Source organism: Balaenoptera physalus (genome assembly GCF_965194825.1).
Source record: "Balaenoptera physalus genome assembly, chromosome: 1".
Taxonomy (NCBI): domain Eukaryota; kingdom Metazoa; phylum Chordata; class Mammalia; order Artiodactyla; family Balaenopteridae; genus Balaenoptera; species Balaenoptera physalus.
Genome location: NC_138882.1, coordinates 43,485,433 through 43,512,613, shown reverse-complemented (window position 1 = coordinate 43,512,613; position 27,181 = coordinate 43,485,433). Strand labels below are relative to the sequence as shown.

The following is a 27,181-nucleotide window of genomic DNA, read 5'->3' as shown; positions in this document are numbered from 1 at the left end:
GGGCACAGAGTGAAAGTGCCAAGCTTTCAGATGACACTAAGCCCTTTAGAAGAGTGGAAAATTGAGACATTGGAAATAAACAGTAGAAAGGTGTCAGCTGGTGTCAAGTTCCCAGGTGTGACTGTGAAAGGATGATACTATTCTTTCTGGTGTAATTTGTGAGAGGAGGGGAGGAGTCGTCATAGCAGGGGCACGCTGCAACGTGCTTCAGTTTACAGCAGCCCAGCTCTCAAGGTTAGCCCGTCAATCTTGTGCTGCAGCTGGCCAGAGTGAGTAGATGTGTCGCCAGCGTAAAAATGTTTCCTGCCAGCATAAAAAGGTGTTACCGTTATTCAGGGCAAAGCCCAGCAAATTTTACGTAAGTTTCACTGAAATGCAAGCCAGACGCATGATACTTTAACGGACAATCAGAGAGATGAAGCAATGTTAGAAACAAATGTTTTTGACCAGGACAACAAATGTTTTGAAGAAGGTCTTCAGAAGACCTGAACTGTGATTACTAAAGAGAGAAACCCATAGATCGAAGGAAAACTCGAAAAGGTCAGTAATTTGGATCCTTGAAATAAATGACCAATTGTGAAAAGATGGATACTGGTGGCAAAATATGAATGCAAGTTATGTATCTGCCAGACTGCATTGTGTGTATATTTTGAATGATTGATGGGATCAGCAAAGAACTCATATTCGGTTGAATCTTCAAGGAAAATAATAGCTGGGAATAAAATACAGTTCAAAAACAAAACTGCTGTAGTAGGAGCACAGATTTGTAGTCAGAAGACCTAGTTTGCAGGTATTTGTTTCTTGGTCAGGCTCTGTAAACCTCCCCAAATTCAGCCTTTGTGTTTATTGTCAGTCAGTGATGATACCAGCATAGTTACTGTGACGATTAATTCAGAAAGCACATAGTGGGTTTCAGCACATAGTGGGTATTCAAATAATGTTTGTTTTTTAAATAACAAAGATATAGTGTAAGGTAAGGAGAAATTGCTGTGCGGATAGTTGTCAATCACCTGGTAGAAGAATCAATCCGGGCCCATGGTAACAGGAAACATACAGGGAAGAGCATTCTGGGAAATGTAGTTCAGCCCAGCCAAGTTGTGACATTACAGTGCTACCAAGGGGCTAGGTATCTAACTGATGATTAGCAGAGCCCAAATCGCTATAAACCCTGCTTTAGTAGAAACTCTTATTGAGTACAAATTTGGTACTGACACATGAGTGCTAGAAATCAGAATTACCCTCCAAAGACAAAGGATTTGATGTCATTGAAGTTAAGTTCAAATTTGTCCCTTATTTCCTGTGGCACTTCCTAAAGTTAGAGTTGCAAAAACTAATTTAAGCAAAAACTGTATTGTTATCATCCTAAGTAGATTCTCCACCCTTGCCCCAGTCCCATACAAGGGAGCAGATCTTGCCCAGAGGGCCCAGGCTGGTCCCGCTTTCTGGGCTGAGGTTACAGGCGAGTGTGAGGAAACAGGATAAGGCAGGCCTGGCCTGCAGCTTCACAGATGGTCAGAGCAGCTGTTCAGGGTCATGAAGCCAGGTTGGCTACAGCAGGACGGGCCAGGATGACCTGATGCTAATCTTGCAGTACTTGTAACTTGAAGAGGGTGTAGTTTGAAGAAGATAAACAGATTCCAAATAAAGATTATTTAAGGGGATGATAGACTCTTGGTAAGTGATTATTATTTAAAAAAAAAAAACAAAACAAAAGTAAGAAATTGGGCTGGTTGAATCTTTAAGTGTGGTCCTTAGCCTGCATGGCTCACAATCACCTGTGGCATTCTTTAAAAATGCATATTCATATATATATAACTGAGTCACTTTGCTGTACAGGAGAAATTGACACAACATTGTACATCAACTATACTTCAAAAAAATTAAAAAAAAATCAGTACCTTTAAAAAATGCATATTCTTGAACCCCACTCCTGACTGCCTGAATCAAAATCTTTTAATTAGTGCCACAGGTGAGTCTTACACTTTTTTCGGTTAAATGGAAGGAAACTCTATCCTGATGTTCTTTCTGCTGTAGCTGGTGTTTTATGTTAGTAAATAGATGTTAGAGACTCTCAGGATGGATTGGAGGAATTGGGAAGGAATTAAAGAGTCTCAGTGTTTGTTTTAGGCTGAGGAACTTGGACGACAAATGGTGTGGTCTTACTTGTAGAATAACTGTGGGCATCTTCATGGGTTCCTGGCCTGAACACAATGGAGAACTCAAGGTTCTTCAGCAATTTTGGTCAGTTTTTATTTCGCATACTTCAGAGTCTAACATTTTAGTCATTTAGTTAAACTTTGATAATGCGTAATAGATCATACATACTGTAATGTATGATAGATCCCTAAATAAGTCATTAAATGTTATTTATTGTACAAGAATTTAGCATTATGTGCATCCTTAATAAAAGTGGTAATAACAACTGGCCTAAATTGTGTATACTACTCTAGGACCCTAAAACTCTGTATGAGACCTTTTCCAATGTTTACTCATGCTTTGAAAATGTAAACTTAATTTTAATTAAAAAAAAGAATATTTCAAAACTGAGAATACTGTATATGGATTTCAGTAATTCTCTTGCCATTCTTTTTTAAAAACTATTTATTTATTTATTTTTGGCTGTGTTGGGTCTTAGTTGTGGCATGTGGGATCTTTCACTGCAGTGCACGGGCTCCTCTCTAGTTGTGCCACATGGGCTTCTCTGTAGTTGTGGCACGCGGGCTCTCTAGTTGTGGCGTGTGGGCTTAGTTGCCCCACGGCATGTGAGATCTTAGTTCCCCGACCAGGGATCGAACCCACGTCCCCTTCACTGGAAGGCAGATTCTTAACCACTGGACCGCCAGGGAATTCCCCTCTCTTGCCATTCTAATTTGTCAATTTCTACTGAATTTAGGTAAATGTAAGATGAAACAATAGGTGAATTGAGAAACGATAATAAAAACATCCAGCCAAATAAAATCCCAAAGTTGTAAAAACATCAAAGTTTTCATGATTAGTTTTTTTAAAAAGGATATTATTTTCTAGACTGGTTCATGGAGTCCTTGATTCCAGCTACCAACCAGAAGCACAGAATATTTAAATAATAAAAAATTTAAAGGTAAAAATGCTTAGTTCTAGATAGGAGTTGTCTTAATTTTCTAAATCTTCTGTGACCTCCTCCTTACTATACATTGAGAGGCTTTGTGTTGCATACACACACACACACACACACACACACACACACATGATTTTTGAAGTGCTCCCCTTTGTTATGAGTACTGAAAGTATTATTCTGAGAGCTAATCTGACAATCTTTCCCAAGAAAATTCCACTCTTATTTAAAAAGAAAATACGGCTTGGAAATGTTTTTATCCACAGGAAGTTGGAAAATACAGATAAAGGAAAGCTGTATTCTTTACATCTGGTTCATTTTCAAAAGGGTATCATGAATTATATAACCATTATACACTAAAGGAGGCATTTTTCCTTTCTGATTTAATGTGATTATTTGCTAATTTGTAACTTTGTATAATTATAACTACAGTATGATTGAAAATCCATTTAGAGCTTTGAACATCTGCAGGAGGGGTATGTTGAATTACAGAGATTCTTATTCATTGCTCTGTGATACTTGCATTATAACTGAAAACATACATACATGCACACACACACCAGGACTAAAACATTTTACCTCTCTTTACCCTTGACCCAATATATAAATAATTGGATTAGAAAGCATTAAAATAAATGAGAGAGAATCAATCTAACTTTTGATCATCAGGAATGAAATACTGTGTGTGTGTGTGTGTGTGTGTGTGTGTGTATATATACATCTATATATGTATATTTAATTGTCTAGAGTAATGTTTGCTAATATTTTGAAGGAGACTTATTTGGCCATTGTACAGATTCTCCTTTTATGGTTTTCATTTAAGAAACACAGAATTTTGTCATGATAAAGGACAATACAAATCATCAAATGTGACTCTTCTTTAAAGAAACCAGCCTGATCAGATCCAGAGCAAAGAAGCCCAGGCAGGTGTCCGCTTCCGGAGTGCTGTCCTGTGCCCACATCCTTGTTTAATATGTTCCAGCTGCTGCTTCTCTACTCCCACCCTTCACCCGGGTCCACGGACTGGGTGTTTGCTGTCTGCAAGAAGGTTGACCCTTCAACCTTTTTTCTTGATTCTCAGCGCTTTCCCCAGTCTGGGTCCAGTTTCTGGTAATTTTCAAATATCTTTAATATCTGCTTCTCATAGATTCCTTGCCTTCTATTTTCAACCAGGCGCTTTTTTTTTTTTCTATTTCAAAAATTAATCCCAAAATATTCATTTCACAGCTTTTTACTTCCTAATTACCATGTAAAATCTCTCTTACCTTCAGATGCCTGGTGTTCCTGCGTGTATTCTGTTTATTTACTTACTGCTTCCATTATTTTTTGTTCATCCATTCCTTCTTGAGCCCTTGAGAAATTATGTACGTCATTGATTTGGCTCACATGGGCCCCTTGAAGGTTACCAAGGGACACCCCACCTTAGAACCAGGGGCCTTTTCCACTCCTATTCTCTTTACTCCCGGTCAACACTAGACATGGCGAGTCCATTCCTGAAATTCCCTCCCTCCTGGGCTCCTGGTGCCATTCCCTTATCTGGTCCTCGCTTTGCCAGAGCTCTGCCCTTCTAAATTTTTCTTTATCTATGATCTGCCATAGAGCTTGATAATCTTCAGACTTTAGAGGTAATTTCTGACAGATGTCTTAGTTTTGTACCACTTACCCACATCTTATTCTTGATTTCCTGCTGACAGACGACAGTCTAGAACACATTCATGAATATACTGAGTACCTACTGTGTGCACGGCACTGGAGTATATGCAAAATACAGCTTTTTCTTAAGGAACCTACGTTCATGGGAGCCCCTCTGCTTGCGTGTTATAGTCTTGCTTCAGGCTCCCTGGGGTCATGATGACAGTACCATTTGTTGATCACCTCTGCCTGGGGCACTTTGCACACTCTTGCACAACCAAATCTTGTAGGATCCAGAAAGGCAGACAGTGATGAACTGTTACCCTCCTGCTACCTCTCTTGACCTTAAATCCTTCCCTACATACCTCATTTTTCTGTAGGTAGCTCCGTGATTCTTTCCCTGTCATAAATTGGCAATTAGAGTCATCTAGGGCTCTCTTTCCTTATGCCATTTGTTATACCAGGCCCTGACCATTCCTCCACGCTCTGGTAGTTACTTCCACTTGGAGTCTCATTGTCATCTTCTTTCTCTACCAATAATCATTTTTAAGGTAAATTTTGTTAAAGGGTGACACATACAGGCAAATGCAGAAATCAAAGGGTACAGTTCAGTGAATCTTTGCAAAGTGAACACGCCCACGTAACCAGTCCTTAGATCAAAAATCGGAACATCGGGACTTCCCCGGTGGCGCAGTGGTTAAGAATCCGCCTGCCAGTGCAGGGGACACGGGTTCGAGCCCTGGTCTGGGAAGATCTCACATGCCGCAGAGCAGCTAAGCCCGTGAGCCACGACTACTGAGCCCGCGAATCACAACTACTGAAGCCCGCGTGCCTAGAGCCCGTACTCTGCAACAAGAGAAGCCACCGCAACGAGAAGCCCGTGCACCGCAACGAAGAGTAGCCCCTGCTCGCCGCAACTAGAGAAAGCCCGCGCGCAGCAACGAAGACCCAACGCAGCCAAAAACAAAAAAAAAATCGGAACATCACCAGCCCCTCACATCCTTCCTCATGTTCCCTCTCAGTCTCTATCCCCCCAGAGTAACCATTATCCTGACTTCTAAAAATATAGATTAGTTTTACTTTTTTTTTTTTTAAACTTTTTAAGTGGAGGGCTTCCCTGGTGGCGCAGTGGTTGAGAATCTGCCTGCCAGTGCAGGGGACACGGGTTCGGGCCCTGGTCTGGGAGGATCCCACATGCTACGGAGCAACTGGGCCCGTGAGCCACAACTACTGAGCCTGCGCGTGTGGAGCCTGTGCTCCGCAACAAGAGAGGCCGCGATAGTGAGAGGCCGACGCACAGTGATGAAGAGTGGCCCCGCTCGCCGCAACTAGAGAAAGCCCTCGCACAGAAACGAAGACCCTACACAGCCAAAATAAATAAATAAATAAATTTTAAACTTTTTAAGTGGAATAATACAGTATGTCCTCTTTGGTGTCCTCTTTAATCACCGTTTTGTGAGAGTCATCCATACAACAACATATGTATAGTTAGGTCTCGGTCCTTTTCATCGCTGCCTAATATTCCAATATATGCATATGCTACAACTTACACATTCTACTGAGAGGACATTTGGATTGTTTCCAGTTTGGAGCTACTATGAACTGTGCTGCTGTTTACATTTCTAGTACGTGTATTATAGACATTCTAGTACATATCCTATGGATATTCTTGCATATGGCTTTGAACAAGTGGACTCATTTCTGCTGAACATGCATATATTAGTTTTATCTAGTAGTTCTGTAAAATTTTTATTACTACCAGGAAAATAAAAAGCAAATTTTAAGGGCTGAAAAAAATCTTAGCTACTTGATCTTGCTTTCTCTTTGCTCCCTATATTGAGTTCATTATTTATAAAATAAATATATATTGTGTGCCTACTGTGCTTGAGGCCGCTAGGGCACATCAGTAAACATAAAAGCAAGTACTCTGGCACTTGCTCAGTTGCAGATCATTACAATTACTGATCTTTCTTAATATTAACAATAATGACTATTAACATTTGTTAAATGTTTACTGTGTGCCAGGGCACAGTTCTAAGATCTTTATATGTAATAAGTCACTTAGTCCTTACAATAACTCTTAGAGTTAGTACTACTATTTTTCTAATTTTACAGAATAGGCAACTAAGGCACAGAGAGGTTGAGTAACTTGCCCCCAGATATGAATAAGTGACAGAGCTGTGATTCAAACCTACGCAGTGGGGCTCCAGAAGCTATGTTTACCCCTATGCTATGCCACTTTCCATTTAAATACATTCCAGCTTACTTTGTCCCTGCTTTATGTTTTCTTACCTCTGGCCTGAGAGAGATACAGTGAAGTGGTGAGGAGCACTGGCTTTTGAGTTGGACAGACTTGGAGTTGAATTCTAGCTCTGCTACTTGCCTTCTGTATGCCCTCGGGTGAGTTGTTTATCCTTTCTATGATTTAGTTCCTTCACGAACAGATCTCGTGAGGATTAATCTGGTTAGTAAATGAAGAAGTATGCTTTATAGTACCTGACACTATTATCATAATTATTATTTGGCCTCCTAACTTGTGTCTTTCCCACCCATCTTGTGGTACATACCACTTACACACCAACTCTAAGCATTTTTCTTTTTTTTTTTTTTTTTAAACTTTTGGGTTTATTTATTTATTTATGGCTGTGTTGGGTCTTCGTTTCTGTGCGAGGGCTTTCTCTAGTTGCGGCAAGCGGGGGCCACTCTTCATCGTGGTGCGCGGGCCTCTCACTGTCGCGGCCTCTCTTGTTGCGGAGCACAGGCTCCAGACGCGCAGGCTCAGTAGTTGTGGCTCACGGGCCCAGCTGCTCCGTGGCATGTGGGATCTTCCCAGACCAGGGCTCGAACCCGTGTCCTCTGCATTGGCAGGCAGACTCTCAACCACTGCGCCACCAGGGAAGCCCCCTAAGCATTTTTCTTAAGGGTGGTTGTTTTCATCATTTTCCTTTTATCAAAATAACCCTTTTTGATTTGAGAGCTTACCATTGCCTCAAAGATAAAGACAAACATACACCGGCATTTGAAGCATTGCAAGGCTGTATCTTCCTTATTGCCTTCTACTTCCTTCCGTTCACCTTTTATACTTGTTTGGCTGGTCTGTTCGATGTTTCTTGACACCAGAGTTGCTCAGTTCTTTCTGTTCTTTGCCAGTACTGGAAGTATCTCCCTCTTCCTTTTCCCTTCCTGCTTTGGAAGCCTCCTCTGCCTTCCAGACTCATCTCTGGACATTCATTCAGCACATTTATTAGTCCCTGAGTGTAAGACGCTCTAAAATGTAGAGTGGCACGAGATGGCGCTCCTGTTCTCTATGGGTTTTTAAGTCTATTAGGGAAGATTAGATGGTCACATAAAAATATCTGAAGGTATCAACTAGTATACGGTGATGCCAACTGGCGGTACCTTTCATGGGTGGAATGGGAAGAGGAAACTTTGGGAATGTGTATTAGGGTTCTCTAGAGAAACAGAACTAACAGGATCTGTAGCAATGGAGGGAGATTTCTTTTAAGGAATTGGCTCACAGGACTATGGGGGCTGGCAAATCCAAAATCATCAGAGTAGGCCTGCAGAATGGACACCTAGGGAGGAGTTGCAGTTTGTGTCCAAAGGTGGGCGGCTGGCAGAATCCCCCCTTCCCTGGGCAAAGTCAGTCTCTTTCTTAAGGTTTTCAACAGATTGGATGAGGCCCCCCCACTGCATTATGGAGGATAATCTGCTTTACTCAAAGTCTGCTGACTTAAATGTTAATCTTATCAAAAAATCAGCTTCACAGAAACCTGTAGAATAGTGTTTGACCACACATCTGGATATGGTGGCCTAGTCAAGTTGACAATAAAGGTAACTGTCGCAGGAAGTGTCAGTTGAATTGGACTTTGAAGAAGATGTTGGATTTTGATAGGTGAATCGGGACCGCTGGAAGGGAAGACAAGGTGGTAGGCTGTCTTCTCCTGCACATACCTAAAGGGTAAGGTAACTCCCATAAGTAGCAGGGGCTCACTGATGGGTGAAGGTGGAGAGTCTGAAGGGAGAACATTCCTAGGAAATTACATGAGAGGAGAAGAAAATTGCAGTGTAAATTCCTCAAGGGTGTTCTAAAATGTGGTAGGAAGCAGCTATATTGTAGCAGAAAGAGCCCTGAATTTGTATTTTGGCTTCACCCCTTTACTCCTTGTAAATCGTGAAGGTGACTACCCTCTCAGAGCCAGTTTCCACATCCCTAAGATAGAGATGATGAAGTTCATTTCTCCCTTCTGCCAACAAAGACATATCCACTTGTTGAATCCTATTAAATCAATGTAGTTTCAGCCAGAAATAGAGAAGACCAGGAGTCAGCAGTTCTGCATTGCTTTTGGTGGCCCTGTTAACTTGCTGTGTGACCTTGGGGAAACCAGTTAGTCTCTCCTGTTATTTTCTTAATCTGTTAAATACTATCTCCTATACCACAGGAGAGGTTAAAAATTTCTATCTTATAGAAATAATTGACCCAAGCTGCTGCTTTTTGAATCAGCTTTTTGATTTCTTGGAAAAAAGAATTTTTTGAAGTTCAAGATTTTCCTGTTACTATTGGGTCACAGGTTCCTGGTATGAAATCTCTCTCTATATCCTGGAACTAAGTTATGCTGTTTCTTCTTTAGAGTTTTAATTTGGTAGTCACTGAGGAAAAATAGTATCTTTAAGTCTAGAGTACTCAGTATTTTCGTTATAAAGAGACCACTTTTACTTTTTCTTCTCATCATAAAACCCTATGTTTTGAAAAAAATTATCCACCTTTAGTACTTCCCCAAAATATTTTATTATTAAATACCACAAATTTATCCTTAGCATGGAATAACTAGTATAACAACACAATTTTTTATAGTTTATATTTGAGTTAGCTTAGACAACCATTTTGGGCAATATACCAGTCACTTAGGTTTTTCATTCACTCATTCATGTGTGTGTGTTTACATTCAATAAGTATATCCTGAGCATCTGTTGTGTACTAGGAATCTTCTAGTAACTGGAGAAACAGCAGTGAACAAAATAGCCAAAGTCCCTGCCTTCCCTCACAAAGGTCACATTTTTGAAATATTTATAGCTGTTTATGAATGTCTCCTTCCCTTTTATAAAATTCAGGGAGTTATAAGAGCATATGGTACCTAGTTAGCTGCATGATTAAAATCAGATACCAAATTCTCTAAAAAAAATTGTGAAACAATGTTGTGCAGTTCCCCCAAAATGGTTTCTTTTCACATAATAATTATTACAGGTCCCTCCATAGAGGTGATAAGCATATAGAAGGTATTTATACAAATATATATGTAATAAACTGTAGAAGGGTCCACTATGTTTGTTCTTCTTTAAATAAGTTTTTAATCAAATTCTTCTTTAGATTTGACTTAAATCTATGGTTATGACTTTGATGAGGAAATGTCTGTCTATAAACCAGTCATTCCTTTATGTAAGAATTGATGGAAATTATACAGAACGTACTAACTTGAGAAAGTGGAGAAATGCTTGGGACTTAGGTCTATGTGGAACGTGTACAGGACTTAGTTGCCAGTGTAAAGAGGATAGTGGCTCTAGATGAGTTTTCATAAAGGTAAAATTTAAGTAACAGAAAATGCATAGACTAGTAACTAGTAATTACACAGTATTACACTTGGTTTTTCTTTCTCCCTAATCTTTTCAGTGCATGTTTTTCAATCGAGTTATACTGAAGATTTTTTTTGCTGTTATTATTCTTTAATTTGATGATGAGGATGTTGTTTTTAAAGTATGGCGGTTTTACAGTGGAGATCAAGTGGGAAGTGCCCATGATTTGGGCTTCGCAGGGTTTTGCAGATGCTGGATGAGAGTAGTATTTCATTTCCCATTTCCCACCACGTGTCCTTTGGCTCACTCCACATTTGCTGCATGGGCCTCCTTGCTGTTGTTGATCAGGACTCAAAATTCAGATCATAGAAAACAGGTAGAAATATCTAAGAACTTCATTCTGCTTTTACAGAAATACAAAGCAGAAGATTTGGGGGCGGGGGGACAAGGGAGAGGAAGAAGAAGAAAAAGAATGATGAAAAAAAGAGTGAATCCATTACTATATCAAAGACACCCCCCTCCAAACTTAAAAAAGATTAAATCATATGTTTGAAGTATTTTGATGAACTTGTAATAGTAAAACATAATCTGGTTATAATTTTTTTTTTAAACCAACAGTTAAATCCATTTCCCCCAAATCTATTTGTTAAAAAGTAGTCTGCCAGTTGTCCAAAAAGGAGAGGCCTTTATCTAAAGATTTTAGTTTAGTTCCTTAGGTCAAAAAGGTTGCAGTCATCCTTGAATTCTCTCTTTCTCATACACCCCGTCGCCAACCTTCAGAATATGTCCAGCATCTGGCTACTTCCTGCCATGTCCATGGCTCTTGCTCTACCTCAGTCCACGGTCATTTCTACTGACGGGTGTCCCTACTTCCACCCTTGCCCCTTACAGTCCGAGGTCTATACAGCAGCCAGTACCATCCTTTTAAACGTATGTCAGTTTATGTAGCTTCTTTGCACAGCTCCTTCCACTGATTTGCCATCTTAGAATAGTCAATATCCTGACCTTTTTTGCTAGAAGCCCTTTACGATCTGTACCACTCCCTGTCTTTCATCTGCCTTTCCCTGCCGTTTGACCTCTTGCTCACTCTTTGCTACACTGGCTGCCTTGACGTTCTTGAACACATCACCGCACGTTTTCTTGCAAGCCTTTGTATTTGCTGTTTATCCGCTTGGAAGGAGAGCATCCTCCACACTCCCTCCCCTGCCCCCCCAATGGCTAGCTCCTCATTTCTTTCAGATCTCGGCTCAAAGTTCATCTTATCAGAGAGACCTTTCTTGACCACCTGCACTTTGTTACTCTCTATACCTCTTACCTGATTTTATCTCAGCGAACTTATTTATTAATTAATTATTGCTTGTCGTTCCCCACCAGAATGTAACCTACATGAACGAGAGCAGGGATGGGGACTTTTTAGCCACTGCTCTATCCCAAGTGCCGAGAACCACTCTTGGCATGTAGTAGGTGCTCGTTAAGTTTTATTGAATGGATGAATACATAATTGAATATATTTATTTGTACATTTCTAATAATTTACCAGTAAATTGGGTCTACGTTGGCTTTACTTTTGAATAAAAGTGTCATAAGAGGTTCAGAAATCATTGTAGTAATAGAATTTGACCGTTTTTACTATGATTACTAACCAATGGATTTTGTAGTGATTTCATGAACATATTAACAAAATATAGCAGGCCATATATTTTCTGCAGTCGTAATTTTTTAGGAGAAGCCCGCTGAGCTTTTTGTTTAAGGGGGAGTTTGTACTTTTCTGTAGGAATCCTGTCTTTTGAACATGGCCTCAGGCCCCGTGCAGCTACTGACTCTCCAGAACCGGCACCTTCTTGGTTTTGGGTACCTAGGTTTTTGGTTCCTAAAGAAACATTTGATGTGTTTTTACTCTGGTTTCTAATGAGAAAATTTTCAATTCTTAAACAGAGTGAAAAAGAGAAATGTGTTTCTAGCAGCCTTCTGCATGAAATGGAAGAAATGAGGAATGAGGAATTTTCTTTGATGTGGGAATTACAGTCCTCTGCTTGACAGCCCCCCTTCCCTGCCCCCATACCTAAACAAAGGGCTTCTTTCCACCTGTGTATAGTTCATTGTCACTTTGGGTCATCATCTTCTTTGCTAGGAACTTAAAAGTTCCTACCTTAAAGTTTACTAAGTATTGGGGGTTGCGTAGAGACTGGGGCAGTTAGTAAACTGAAACTCTAACGGAAGGAAGGACATCTAAAATTATCGTAAAATTGCATTCAACACATGGAGTATCTAGTCCTTTGATCCTAGAGCCCCAGAAGGGGTTTGAAAGGAAGAATTGTAGAGAGACATTTTCGTGCCTGAAAATATCAAGGACAATTTTGGCAGAAAGCACAGCATAGGAAGATGCTAGATTCTTGGGCAGTGAGATGTTTGCTGGTTTGGTATTTTATCTTTGGCAGTTGTTGCCACATTTGATCTTCTTAGCTGCTTTTGAAGATTCTGCAAAAGAAAAGTAGTATTCATTTCCAGCAGTAAAAATCCAGTAAGTGGTCAATGGATTCATGTTGTAATGTGTTTACAGTCTTCTGTACTTTTTTTTCTTCCTTCCAATTTTTCCTTTGAGGTTTATGCTCCACACTTACAGAAACTACAGACGGTGCCAGTTTACTACGCAGGCGCAATGTTGTCATGAAAGAGCACTTGACTGTAAGATCAGAAGTCTTGGCAAGTCACCTTGCCTCTGTGAGCCTCCCCTTCCTCACGGGTAAAAGGGAAATTGTAGTGACTGTCTTCAAAGGTGGCTGTGAATATGGAGTGACGTGTCGTATTACACGTGGAAACACTTGGAAGACAACTCTACAAATGGAAAGCACTGTTATTGTTAAGGATTATTTGAATCTTCTGATTTCTTAACATCTAGAGAAATTGATGAAAATTTCAATCGTGGAGAATTCAAGTCTTCCGTAGGTTTTGATGCACATGTGGTATGTTTTTATTATTTCTTTCAGACAACCCTAGGAACAATGTAAAGTTTCTTTCAGCTAGTCTGTAATTAACTGGCTTTTAAGTAAGGCCACATCATGTGTGACTGGCATGATGTCTTGTTCTAATGTAGAGGTACAGTGAAGACCTACTTTATGCTAGATGTTGAGGTGGAAGACAAAGATGTACAAAATAAGCTCATACAGTAGCCCAGGTGGCAGAAAGAAATCCCCATAATTAAACACATTGCCTTGATTAGGCATGTTAGAGTTACCAAATGCTGTGGGAACACGGAGGATGGAATGAATGACTCCAGTTTGGTGGCTGGGAAAGGCTTTATTATGCATTACCTGGAAAATAGGTGATTTGGGGGTTTCGCTTTGCTGCTGAGTCTAGTATTCTGTGCCAACTATTTGGGTGGCTGACTTCTAAAAAAGCATTCTATTTTACCCACTGGGCTTCTCTGAGTCAGTAAATGATCATAGTGTTTTATTGTGCAGTTATCATGTCCGGGATCATCTACTGGGTCTGTGAATCACTGAGCGAAGACTGGTGTGTTCCTGCCCTCAGAGTGCTTATGGCTTGATAGAGATGATGAACCTGTCATCATTCGAAATAGATGAAGTCTGTGATTTTGAAGTGCTGTGACTGGGGAGAAGTTGAACATGAATCTCATTGGCCAAATAGAAAGTGAGGTGAGGTTGGTCACAGTAGGCCCACACAATGGAAATTTCGATCATCCATCAGGATTTTAAGGTATCTCCTATATTTCTGACCTCTGAGCAGAAATAGCAGCTGTTTTGCTATTTCTGATGAACAACCCATCTAGCCTATGTGGTTTTTTTTTCTATCAGTGTTTTAAATTATACTTTTAATATGGGTCACTCTGTTAGGTCTCAGGCATTTTTAAGCTGTGAATATGAGGAAATGTGCATTAAGCGACTAAGAGAGCATGGGGTAAGTGGGCACCTGCAGAGTTGAAGCACTAAAGCCTGAAGCCTAGTGATGAAAAATATTTAAAACGTAATTGGTCAATAAGTAAAAACAGCAGCCAGAGTGTAGAATTAGATTTGGCTAGTCTTAGTTAGGGACAAAACTGGGTCCCTAACTAAGAGCTAGCACAATGGATTTCATCATGATTTCGATGACAGAGATACTGGGAGGAAGGACGTACTTGGTGCTGATCACACAGAGTACTGAGGTGTCAGAGCCCAGGGACAGGGCTGGTAGAAGACAGCTAAAGGCAGGAAGGATTCTCAGCCCATCGCTGTGAACAGAAAAAAACCCCACAGTCAATGACAGATTATTCCCTTCCAACACTTATTTTAGACTAGAGGTTCCCACAGCTGGAGGGTGTTCCCTTGGCTTGGCTTGTCATTTGCCTTGTGGCCAATATAGAATCTTCAGTTGTTTCCTGAGTCCAGTGGGTGTGTGAGAGTTGGGTAGGCCAGCACATTTCATTTATAAGAACTGAAGAAGGCCTCCATTTCGTGCTGTCCTGCTCTGATAGCAGGAAACTGGCTTGAAGAAGATAGCATCCTAGTACCCAGTGGTCTCCCATTCACCTCTATCCATACTGAGTTTCCTGGTCACCAGTAATAATCAGATACCCTGTGGGTCTAGCCATGTGACTTAATATAGGCTGGGAACTTCTATTTTTATCATAGTCTCTCTGGATTTATAATTAATTAATTACTTTCATTCCATCATTCATTCATCAAACATTTATTAAGCCCTTAGTATTTTCTCCTCATTTCTGGGACATTACCTCATCGACAGAAGAACTGGCTTGGTTTGGCAGTTGCTGAGTTGTGGGAATGTAGGAGATACCTTTAATTAGGGATTATATCTCTATCTTATCTATCCTCCGCCCCCCTGCAACCACTGATCTTTTTACCATCTCCATAGTTTTGCCTTTTTAAGAATGTCATATAGTTGGGATCATACAGTGTGTACCCTTTTCATACTGGCTTCTCTCATTGAGTGATAGGCATTTAAGGTTCCTCCATGTCTTTTCATGCCTTGACAGCCACAGAGAAGATCCTCTTGCCTCCTCTTCATTGATTTTTATTTATTTTCTTCTTCAGATCAGGCATATCGCTAACAACAGTACTTCTGTTCCATCTGCTAGCTCACCAAAATTTTAAGAATATTATGCAAACTTTTTAGCCACAAACCTGGCTCTTTACCAGGAAGGCAGACCTTGGGCAGTTGACTCACCCAGTTTCCAAGTGTAATCAAGTGTTCTTTTCCCACACTGGAGTTGTAGGTAATGTTATGAACACCTGATTTTGGGGGCAGGCAGGTGAGTAGTTGGAGCTGATGAGCCACGACGTTTATCCCTGGCGTAAGGGGGCTACAACTCCTATTTTACAGCGGCAGTGTAGAGGAGTCGTTTGAACGTGTAGAGTGCTAATTCGAATGAGCTTTGTTCCTCCTTGATTTGTGCTGCTTTTGCCATCACGAGGGTTTGCTTCTTGCTGTTGTTGGTCATAGACTGCAGTTTATCCCCAGGCGCCTTCTTGGCTGTGTGGTAGCTCAGAAAGCAATGTAAGTAATTTACAAGTAAACAAATGGTTCACATGCTAAAGGAGTATTTTTGTTGTTGTTGTTAAGAGTCTTTTTTTTTTTTTTTTCTTTAGTAGTTTTAGGTTTATAACAAAACTGAGGGAGAGGTACTGAGACTTCCCATATACCCTCAGCCCCCAGCACACACACAGGCTCCCACATTATCAGTATCACTCACCAGAATTTTCCCACAGGAGACCTACATTGACACATCGTATTCACCCCAAATCCATAGTTTACCTTAGGGTTCACTTCTGATGTTGTGCGTTCTGTGGGTTTGGGCAAATGTATAATGACATGTATCTATCATTATATGATCAGATAGAGTATTTTCACGGCCCTAAGAATCTGTGTGCTTTGCCTCTTCATCCTCCCCCGGCAACCACTGACATTTTACTGTCTCCATCGTTTTGCCTTTTCCAGAATGTCATATAATTGGGATCGTTACAGTATGTAGCCTTTTCAGATTGCCTTCTTTCACTTAGTGATACGCATTTAAGTTTCCTCCATGTGTTTTTATGGCTTGATAGCGCATTTCTTTTTAGTGCTGAAGAATATTCTGGTATCTGGATGTATCACAGTTTATTTATTCATTCACCTACTGAAGGACATCTTGGTTTCTTCCAAATTTTGGAAATTATGAATAAAGCTGCTATAAACATCTGTGTGCAGGCTTTTGTGTGGACATAAGTTTTCAGCTCCTTTGGGTAGATACCAAGGAGCACTATTGCTGGATTGTATGGTAAGGGTATGTTTAGTTTTGTAAGAAACCACCAAACTGTCTTCCAAGGTGGCTGTACCATTTTGCATTCCCACCAGCAATGAATGAAGAGTGCCTGTTGCTCCACATCCTTGCCAGCATTTGGTGTTGTCAGTGTTGTGGATTTTGGCCATTCTGATAGGTAATGCAGTAGTATCTCCTTGTTGTTTTAATTTACATTTCTCTGATGACTTATGATGTGGAGCATCTTTTCATGTGTTTATTTGCCATCTGTATATCTTCTTTGATGAGGTGTCTGTCAAGGTCTTAGGCCTGTGTTTTTTTTTTTTTTAAAGAAATTATTTATTTATTTATTTTTGGCTGCTTTGGGTCTTGGTTGCAGTGCGCGGGCTTCTCGTTGCGGTGGCTTCTCTTGTTGCACAGCACGGGCTCTAAGCGTGTGGGCTTCAGTACTTGTGGCACGTGGGCTTCAGTAGTTGTCGCTCGCGGGCTTTAGAGTGCAGGCTCAGTAGTTGTGGCGCACGGGCTTAGTTGCTCCACGGCATGTGGGATCTTCCCGGACCAGGGCTCGAACCCGTGTCCCCTGCATTGGCAGGTGGATTCTTAACCACTGCGCCACCAGGGAAATCCTGGCTTGTTTTTTAATTGGGTTATTTGTTTTCTTATTATTGAGTTTTAAGAGTTCTTTATATGTTTTGGATCAGACCTCTATCAGATGTGTCTTTTGTAAATATTTTCTCCCAGTCTGTGGTTTGTCTTTTAATTCTCTTGATATTGTCTTTTACAGAGCAGAGGTTTTTAAATTTAATGAAGTCCAGTTTATTAATTATTTCTTTCATGAATTTGTGTCTTTGTTGTTGTATCTAAAAAGCCGTTGCCATGCCCGAGGTCATCTAGATTTTCTCCTGTGTTATCTTCTAGGATTTTTATAGTTTTGCATTTTGCATTTAGGTCCGTCATTCATTTTGAGTTAATTTTTGTGAAAGGCGTAAGGTTTGTGTCTAGATTCAGTTTTTTGCATGTAGATTCACAGTTGTTCCAGAACCATTTGATGAAGAAGCTATGTTTGTTCCATAGTATTGCCTTTGTTCCTTTGTCAAAGATTAGTTGACTGTATTTATGTGGGTCTGTATCTGGGCCCTTTATCCTGTCCCATTGATCTATTTGTCTGTTCTTTTGCCAATACCGCACTGTCTTGATTACTGTAACTTTATAGTAAGTCTTGAAGTCGGGTAGTGTCATTCCTCCAACATGATTCTTCTCCTTTAACGTTGTGTTGACTATTCTAGGTCTTTGAAGGAATATTGTTTCCCTTTGCCTAAAAACAGATATGTGATGGGTTACATTTCTGAAACTTTCAGGTGCCTCTTTCATACCATAGAAATAACATCTAATAATCTTCCTATGAGGTGACTAGTCTCGCTTCCTCCCTCCGTCTTTGTTTCTCTGTCAGTATTTCATCTACTCAGAAACATTTATCGAGTGTCTAGTTGGCACCAGGTACTGACATTAAATGGTAAGACGCAGTCCCCAGTCTGTGTGGAGCGTGAGAGGTGCTGACAACAGTGCCGGGTACCACCTGGGTGACGTGCTTTCAGAGCTGGGAGAGGGGTTCACTAACTGGTTGAGAGGATTTGGGAAGCTTTTACAAAAGGACATACATTTCAGCAGGGCTCTGAAGGATGAGTAGGTAATTGTCCAAATGGAGAAGGATGGGCAAGGGCATTCAGACGGAGGAAACAGGAAGGGGGTGGTATTGGGAAGCACAGTAAACTTATTACAACTCAAGTATATGCTGTGTGGTGAGACATGAAATTAAAAAGAAAGTAGTTCTGAGTGGATCATGAAGAGTCTGGTGTACTGTGTCAGGAGTTTGAAGTTTTTCCTGATTAGGGTTATTGGATATTTTGTTTTGTTGAGATAAAATTCACATAACATGGTATTCACTATTTTAACCATGTTAAAGTATACAATTCAGTTGTTTTTACTATGTATGCAAAGTTGTGCAACCGTTACCGCTATCTAATTTCATAACATTAGCAGTCTTTCCCCCTCCCCTTGTCTCCCAGCCTCTGGCAACCACTAATCTACTTTCTGTCTCTATGGATTTGCCTGTTCTTGGACATTTCATATGAATAGAATCATACAATATGTGGCCTTTTGTGTCTTGAGTTACTTCACTTAGCATAATATTTTCAGAGTTCATCCGTGTTGTCGCAATGTATCAATACCTTGTTCCTTTTTATGGCTAAATAATATTCCATTGCATGGATAGACCACATTTTGTTTATCCATTCATAAGTTGATGGACGTTTGGACTGTTTCCTCTTTTTTGGTTATTATGAATGATGTGGCTCTTCGTGAACAAGTTTCCTTGTGAACACATAGTCTCAGTTCTCTTGGGTATATACCTAGGAGTGGAATTGCTGGGTCAGATGATAACTCCATATTTAACTTTTGAGGAACTGCTGAACTCTGCCAAGTCATTGGAGATTTTTAAGCCAGAGCAAAACAGACCCACGTTCTGTTTTAACATCACACACTTGAGGACAGTGTTTTCTTTTGAGCCTGTGTATTTCTAGTGCTGTTGCCTTGTCTTCCTAGTTCAAGGCAACACAGTCCACAGCAGTGAAACCTATTTGGCTCTTTAAGATTCCATTGGTGTGGTTGCTATAGAGGAATCTGTACCCAATAGCGTAGAATGGGACAGAAAGAAGTGCTGTCAGGGTATTCATGCTCTCTCTCTAGGATGTATTGTAGAGAATGAGATTTTCTATTTTAAAGAGAACCCCTGATTAAATTATAGGCTATTATTAGGGAGTTTATCGTACATATAAACTATACTTCGATGCCCTGTAATTTGTTGTAATTAATGCAGGAGTTCAGGAGCAGAAAGCAAGGATCAGGCTGTGGCATGCTTTTCTCTTTTGCAACACCTGGCTATTATTGGCCTTTTATTCACTCGCATTAAGGCCTGTGTGTGTTTGTGTGCATTTAAACAAACATTATCCTTTTTAGGAAAGAATTGCAATCCTTTGACTCACTGAAACTTAAGGAGTCTCAGTAAGAAGTTAGGTGTCTCTGGCAAAATAGGATATTGATCAGTGAATGTTGAAAACCTCTGGAACTGAAGTTCTGCCAGGACAATCTTGTCTGTATGTGTTTGAGTGTGTGCGCGTGTTTGTATTTTCACGTACGCACGTGTGTTGGCTTGTGGTGTAAAAAAGGCAAAAAGAAAAACTTCTCCTTTTAAGGTTCTCTTTGTCCAGTTATGGTTTTAGCCTTTTCCTTTCTTTTCTTCCTCCCTGTTGGTTTATTTCAATTTTGCATAGCTGCGGGAACGCTGACTTTGTCAGCTGCTTGATGATGCAGAGTTTTAATTGACTGTCAACTTGAACATTCATTAAATAGAAAAGATTTTAGATAGTGCATGGCTCAGGAACCAAACACATGATTATACCTGAATAATCACAAACCGAAGTCTTCTCGGGGGCTTTGAGGACAGAGGGGCCGAGGGAGGCAAGCCTTCCCGTTTGTCTGGTTCCATGCCCGCGTATGTACTGTTTATCTGGTCCTGGCAGGTGGAGAGCAGGGTGGGCCACCCTGTACCTTATCTGGATTTACAGCTGTGAACACTCTTGGAAATGGCTGGGATGTGCTGTTTCTATCGCGTTGGTGCCTCTGTCCATCTAAGAGTTAAAATTATCCTCTTTGCCATCCTGTGTCCCAGAATTCTAGGACAGCTTGTCCCCAACATCCCCCCACCTCCCACGTTTTGTCTTTTATGGTAGAAAGCTTGTACATTTATTTCTCATTTGCCCAATATAATGCCGACCAGAAAGCAATGCGAGCGTTTTGGTACCTACCGCACTGTCCTGGGAGAACTGGGTTTCCAGTACGTTCTAGCAAGACTCTTCTGATATTGCTGATTGTAAAGGGAGTTTTCTAGTGAGGAAAGGACATTTTAAGTCTTACCCTTTTCTTAATAATAACAATGACAAAACAATCTGGTTTCTCTCTCTGGTCCTCCCACCCCAGTAGTTTTATGGAAAAGCTTCCCAGACTGAGGAGTTTAAGGATGGTCCTCGTGTGCTCCCCCTCTCTAAACTGTCACATCCCTGCTGACCATGCACATGGGAAGAGATAAGAGGGTTTGACTGACCTTGAACTGCAGAGGAGGGAAAGGCAGATGTAGCTGTCTGACAGCAGCAGTGACACTGCAGGTCCGTAGTTAGAGCGCACAGAGTGCTTCCACTGACCTGTTTTTTTTTTTTTTTTTAAACTTTGGGTTGGTTTATTTATTTATTTAATTTTATTTTATGGCTGTGTTGGGTCTTCGTTTCTGCGCGAGGGCTTTCTCCAGTTGCGGCAAGCGGGGGCCACTCTTCATCGCGGTGCGTGGGCCTCTCATTATTGTGGCCTCTCTCGTTGCGGAGCACAGGCTCCAGACGCGCAGGCTCAGTAATTGTGGCTCACGGGCCTAGTTGCTCCGCGGCATGTGGGATCCTCCCAGACCAGGGATCGAATCCGTGTCCCCTGCATTGGCAGGCGGATTCTCAACCACTGCGCCACCAGGGAAGCCCCACTGACCTGTTTTTAACTACGAAAGGGTGTTTTCTTTCTGTCTCAGATATCCTTGGGCAGTGGGGGTAAAAGAGATCGATGCATGGGTGGTATGCGCCGATCAGACAGCTTCAAGTGTTATTAATACCTTAGTAGAGTGAAGTCTGGGTAACTTCACTAACAGAGTGAAGTCTGGGTAACTTTTAATGATCCATAATATAGAAGTATCTTTACTCAAAGCAAGGCAGTAAAGACTGTGTGATACTGATGATGAACTGCTGTTTACCTTTTAAAAAATGTTGCATTTGGAAACATTTACATTTAAGGGCCCAGTTTGCACCTGCTTCTGCGTACAGCCTCTCCTTCCAGGTAGGAGCCTATTACTTGGAGACCCCGATCTCTAGATTTTACTTTTATCCCTCTATGCATCTTATGAAGTTGTCAGTGAGTCGTTAGAATGCATAACTCAGTCTCCTTTCCCTTCCTTCTACCTCAGGGAGGAAAGTGAAATATCCCAGAGGCTGCTGCTGGGAGAAAAAACAGATCTGAATAATCCAAGGGCCAAAGTATGAAACATGTCATGTAATATGTTTTTACAGAAAAGCTTCTATGTCAATGCTTGTCTCATATGCTGTGGCACAGACGAGGGAGGGGAGGGCAGCTTGGTTGTTGAAGCCCTTCCTTAGAAGCATTGGGATCATGAAAATCACCCAGAAGTGGTGTTTGTATTTTCATTTCTATTTTTAGACCTCAGTGAAATTGACGACTTGCCTACAATGGCTGGGAATCCCATCCCACTCTTATCACCTCTGAGGTTGCCATGCAGAAAAGGAGCTCCAGGCTCTGGTCAGTGTGGTCCTGCCTTCAAGGAGCAGTGTTACCTTGGGCAAGTCATTCTCCTTCCTCAACAGAGTTTTCTTCTCTAGAAACAAAAGAGCTGGGCGTGAGTTTCTGAAATCCTTCCCTTATTAAGTAGCTTAGGCTAAGTCATGCTGCAGTACTATATGACCTCCACCTCTCTGTGGCTTTCAGAGCCAAAGGCTCATTTCTTGCTACCTTACATGTGTGCTGTGTCCACTGCCTTCTTTCCCTGGGGCTCACGCTAACCAGGCAGCAGTGCTACCTGGACACTGCAGGTCTCAGGGCAGAGGGAAGCGGAGCTGGGAACCAGGCATGGACTTGGAAGGCTTCTGCTTGGGATTGGCGTGTGTGTCACTCCCTCCTCCATTTCACTGATCCCAAAGCTAGTTGCAGAGTTAATTCGGCTATGACCCTCTGGTAGGGGAGGCCCCATGGAGAGTGGCAGCATTCAGAACAGTGATAGTGGCCTACCGTCCTCCTGTCTCCACCATCCTGTGATTTAGGCTGAGTTATGTTGAGCCCTTGGGTAGAAGCATAACCAAAATCACATCTTAAAGTTTTCAGATTTTCATGGCTATTCCCTATTTGAGGCATTTCTGCTGAACTGGACTTGGGATGAATATTTCACGTGTGAGAGGGGTGGGAGGAATATTTTAAAAGCTGCACGTACTCGGCCTCTGGGTTCTCTTGCCTTATTTGTGGTTCTGTGGCAGTACAGTCCATACTTTCCAGAATGCCGTGTGGAATTTCTCAATCTGAGAAGTATTAACAGACCTGCATGTGAAATATACTTGCATAAGTGCTTAGATAAAGTCCTCATATATAAATTAAAATAAGAGAGGAAAGATCTTAGCAGTACATCTGTAAACATTGAGGATAATGTTATGGGGAGTAATTTTGAAAGAGTCCTTTGATACCACTGGCAGAAGTACTGAATGCATGCTTTACTGATTTAACTCAGTGTGGCATTTTTTTAAACTTTCTTTTCAGAATCTTAGGGGGAGGAAAGGACATGGAGAAGTCACATATTTTCTTGAGTTTGGATAGAAGTATTCCAGATAGATGAGATGTCTAGGGGTGGGTTTATAGTGTCTGTCAGTTTCCAGGTGTGATGTTTAATAGCACCGATTATCAGGAAGCCTTTACTGCTTCACCCAGAGAAACTTGCATTCAACCCACAAATTAATCTGTGGAGACTCAAAACAAAACAAAAACCTGAAAATAGAAATGTTACCCTTATTCAATAAGCGTAATTAATGTTCACCAATTCTTAGAGGGAGAGCAAAATCTTCACCTAAAACCATTCATTGGACCTCAGCAGTCAGATGGACTATTTCCAGGTCTTTGAATATAAAAAATATTTAAAAGCTTTCCTTGTGGGTTTGGGTTTTCAAAGAGGATCCCTTTGGAAAGTTGGCAAATACTTACTTTCCTGGCACAAGGATTGGTTTTTTTTTCTTTTCCCCTCCACCCAAAGCTATGACAGGGTGGAGTGGAGTATACTTCCATGAAATTGCATGTTTCCAAAATAGGATTCAGTGTTATATTTTACTGCTGTTAGAATTGAATCTCTAATCAAAAATAAGCAAAAACCAAACATTCTAGAAATAGAATTTCAGCTCATATTCTCTAATTTGGTCTTCATATAGGATAGAATTATTATATCTTATAAAAGTACCTTTTAAGCAGAAATGTAGCAAACAGTCAATTAGCAAAGTGGTTCAGATTCCATTCTTGTTTCTGTGATCTCATGTAGTAATATCCACAATCTCAAATGGCAATCACACCGTATCATTAACGCTGTTCAGATTCTCTCGTAGTCTGGATGGCTTGCAGGAAGGGGCATTGCATTCTTCAGCTCCTTGGTTTTGCTTCCCAGCACAAGCCTACATTTAACCTAAATGACCGGGAACAATCCTGGTGTTCCTTGCTAGTGGATTGGGATTCGCTGTTGCCTGGCGTGGGATGGATCTATAATAGATGGAGCCTGCTTATGCATTTTATAGAAGTGATAATTGTGGATGAAAGTTGGGATCAGCGGGGTAAGAAAACTATAACTATTGTTTTGCTGGGTGCTGTGGATTATATTTCCCAAGGTCTCAGCTGATCATTTTTGCCTCCAAGGTGACGTGTAAAAGGCCCTAGCTATGGCAGATAATGCTAGGATAACACCTTTTAAGGTGCTTTTCTCGTTGGTTCTTAAACATTAAACCCTTAAATAGTGCACTGGAGAGAGAAACGTGACAGCAGTGGCCCGAGAGATGGTGAGCATCCCTGCAGGGCAGACTGTCTTAGACTTCTCCAGGATGTCCTCGGCATCCAGCAGACTTAGACGTACAGGAAGTGCTTAATGAATATTCGTTAATATCCATGTGTCTCCTGGGCTTGGAGAGCAGAAAATGAGTCGAAACAACTCCAGATACAAAGGAGTGAATGCATGTAGAAGAGTTTCAAACACTGTTTGAATAGGACGGACGTGTAGGCAAACGTTACCATCCTTTCCCACCTTGAAATTGTGTCTTCTGGTTTGTTTGGGTTTTTGGGTTTTGTGTGTGTTGTTCTTGCTGTTGTTTTTAGAATCCCAGTGTACCTTTCTTTAATAAACACTAACATTCCTTCCTATCGTGAGATTTTGTTTTTTAGTTCTTTGGTTGTTTTTTTTTGTTTTTATTAACAAAAAAAATTAAATATCCTTTCATTTTTCTGAAGAAAGACCCAGCGGGCTCCTCTGGCCATAGGATGATGTTAACACTTTTCGTCATCCCTCTTTTCTTCTTATTCCCCCAGTTTTGAAAGTATGGTCTTCAGATTCTAAGTGGCTCTTCTTCAAAGACCTATCTGCTTTCACAGTGAACTCTTGGCACTTAAAAGGTCTTTGATGACTAAGGACCCCCTTGCTTGCCTGGGTTTCTACAAGAGGGTGTTCTCCTTTTTGAGAACTGGCTAGGTTATAAACATAAAAGATCTTCCATGAATGGCTCCCAGGCAATTCCTAAAGTCTCTTGAAGGAAAAGTTTCCTCACATGAATGAGTGGACCTTTTACTGTTTCCTGGAGAACTGGCCCAGAGGCACAAGACAGGCGCCAGAGGAAAACCGAGAACCAGGCTGGGGACAGGAAAAGAGCATGGCAGCGGGTGCTGAGGAAAAACCATGAAGGAAGATGGAGGACGCAACAGAAAACATGTGCTGTAGCTTCGCGTGAGAAGAAAGCTTCTGAAGCCTGTGTTTCCCTCTTAGTTCAGGTTTTACTGAGCTTTCTCCTAGGAGATGAACTAATAGTGTGCATCGTTAGATTATGTTTTTTAGGCATATATCTGTTATTTAAGTAAGGTTATAAAAGCCCTGAGCTTTGCTTGGACTCGATAGGGTGCACACTCCTTGAAGCAAAGGTGCTAGTGTAAAGCATTTTTGTTGGAGCTCTTGGTTTGCTGAATGAAACCATGGAACCTGCGATCCTTGGCACTTGCCATGTGCAGGCTGGCTGTCTCTTTCCCCTTGAAATGGGAGACATGCAGGCACACAGCAGGCACGTGGATCATGGGAAGGTATGGGACCACCCTTCTGTGATGGTAACTCACCTTGTGTGAAACATTTGAAAAATATGCCAGAGCTTGGGGACTTGACCTTAGTGAACAGGGGAAAAAAGGAAGCCAGAAGGTAACATGGCATATTTTAACTGCAGCGATTCAGGTTTCTTTAGTCTTCAATACTTTGATTCACTCTCATGCTGTTTCTTTTAATTCGTTTACAATTATTGCTCTGAAATGTTTTCATTTACTCTGATTCTCTCCTATGAAGAATGAAGAGGCAGGTCATGACTTCCCCTTTTCCCTCTATCATATATTATTGCCAGAAACTCCCTCAACAAAGAAAAAAAATACACACACACACACACAAACAAAGGTGGTGCCTTCAGCTTCACAGGATTTTTCGAAGTATCCTATCTAGTATTAGCTCCAAATTGTGCACATTCAGAAACAGCAGAGCTGCCACTTCATTACCAACAAAAGATTTTTAATCACAAGTTCTTATATGAAACCTCTGTTCCTATTTGTTGGGATTTAGAATCCATGATACCTCTAACCAACTAAGGATATAATGACTAGGTGAGGGCAGGGCAGTGTCCACTGAGCTCAGAGAGGTGAGTGGACACAAAGGTTTTCTACAGGTACCAGGGACTTGTCTCTGAAAAGCAGTCAAGGTACTTGTTATGTACATTTATTGATTTAGTCAACTGATATTGACAAGAAGTCAAATTATTGATTCGATACTGGGCCCAGTAAAATGATTTTGAGTATTTTAGGTGAAAGATAGAATGGTAGTAGGAAAAATAGGTTGTTTTTCTATTAGACATTAAGTTTGACTATAAAAAAACTTTAGATAACTCCGAGTGTTGGTCCTTCTAATTTGAGTGTAGGTTTTCCCACCAGAGACAGACATGGTTGTCTTTACCCTGTCCCGTAAACCCAAGAGGAGCGAAGTAGAGACTATTTTGTCGAGCCTGATTCTTCTGCTGAAATAGGTATTGGATTGATATGTTATGATGTCCATGATATCAAGGTAGAGGCAGCAATAATTAGCTCTCAGGGCGGATTGCCTTTCTCCAAGAGAGCTGGGCTTTGGGTCACTCCTGAGTTCCCTTGATTGACATGCCAAAATTTTGAAGAAGTACAGAGTTATGGTTACCAGGAGCAAAAAGGTTGTTAGCATTTGCCAGGAATTAATGCCTAAAAAGTGTGACTGTTCTAGAGGTAGCTGTGTTCTAAGAGTATGGTCAAAGGAAGTGGAGTCCTGGGATGTAAAGATTTGGGGTGAGGAGATTTCTAAGTGCTTAGGTAATTCTAAGTGTGATTTTATTGGCGAGGAAACAATAACACTGTATTAGTTTCTAGAACAGTGGTCTAGTCTGAGATTGATGTTGTGTATGGGCAGAGTCTGTCCGTCTGAACTTTGCTGCTTGGAGGACGTACTTTGGGTTGGAAGGCTCCGTATCACATTTGATTAGATTTTTTGTGAGTCACAGACGTGGGGGGTGAACCTGGCTCTGAAAAGCTTTATCCTGTGCATTAGCAGAATTCTCAATGATTTGGCCTATTTGTCTTCTATGCCCCCAAGCCTTGGGGTTTAAGAAATGGTGTGTTTCCAGAAGTTTTTCAGGAGTGCACACACTGTTGAATATGGCTTTGGCAGCTGTGCTGTTGTGGTCGTCGAG

General features: G+C 41.1%; 1 protein-coding gene across 6 annotated transcripts in view; it reads left to right on the top strand.

The window, feature by feature from the left end:
• The window catches only part of PTPN14 (protein tyrosine phosphatase non-receptor type 14), a 168,910-nt gene that overhangs the window by 90,861 nt on the left and 50,868 nt on the right, over positions 1-27,181 (top strand). The window lies entirely within an intron of this gene.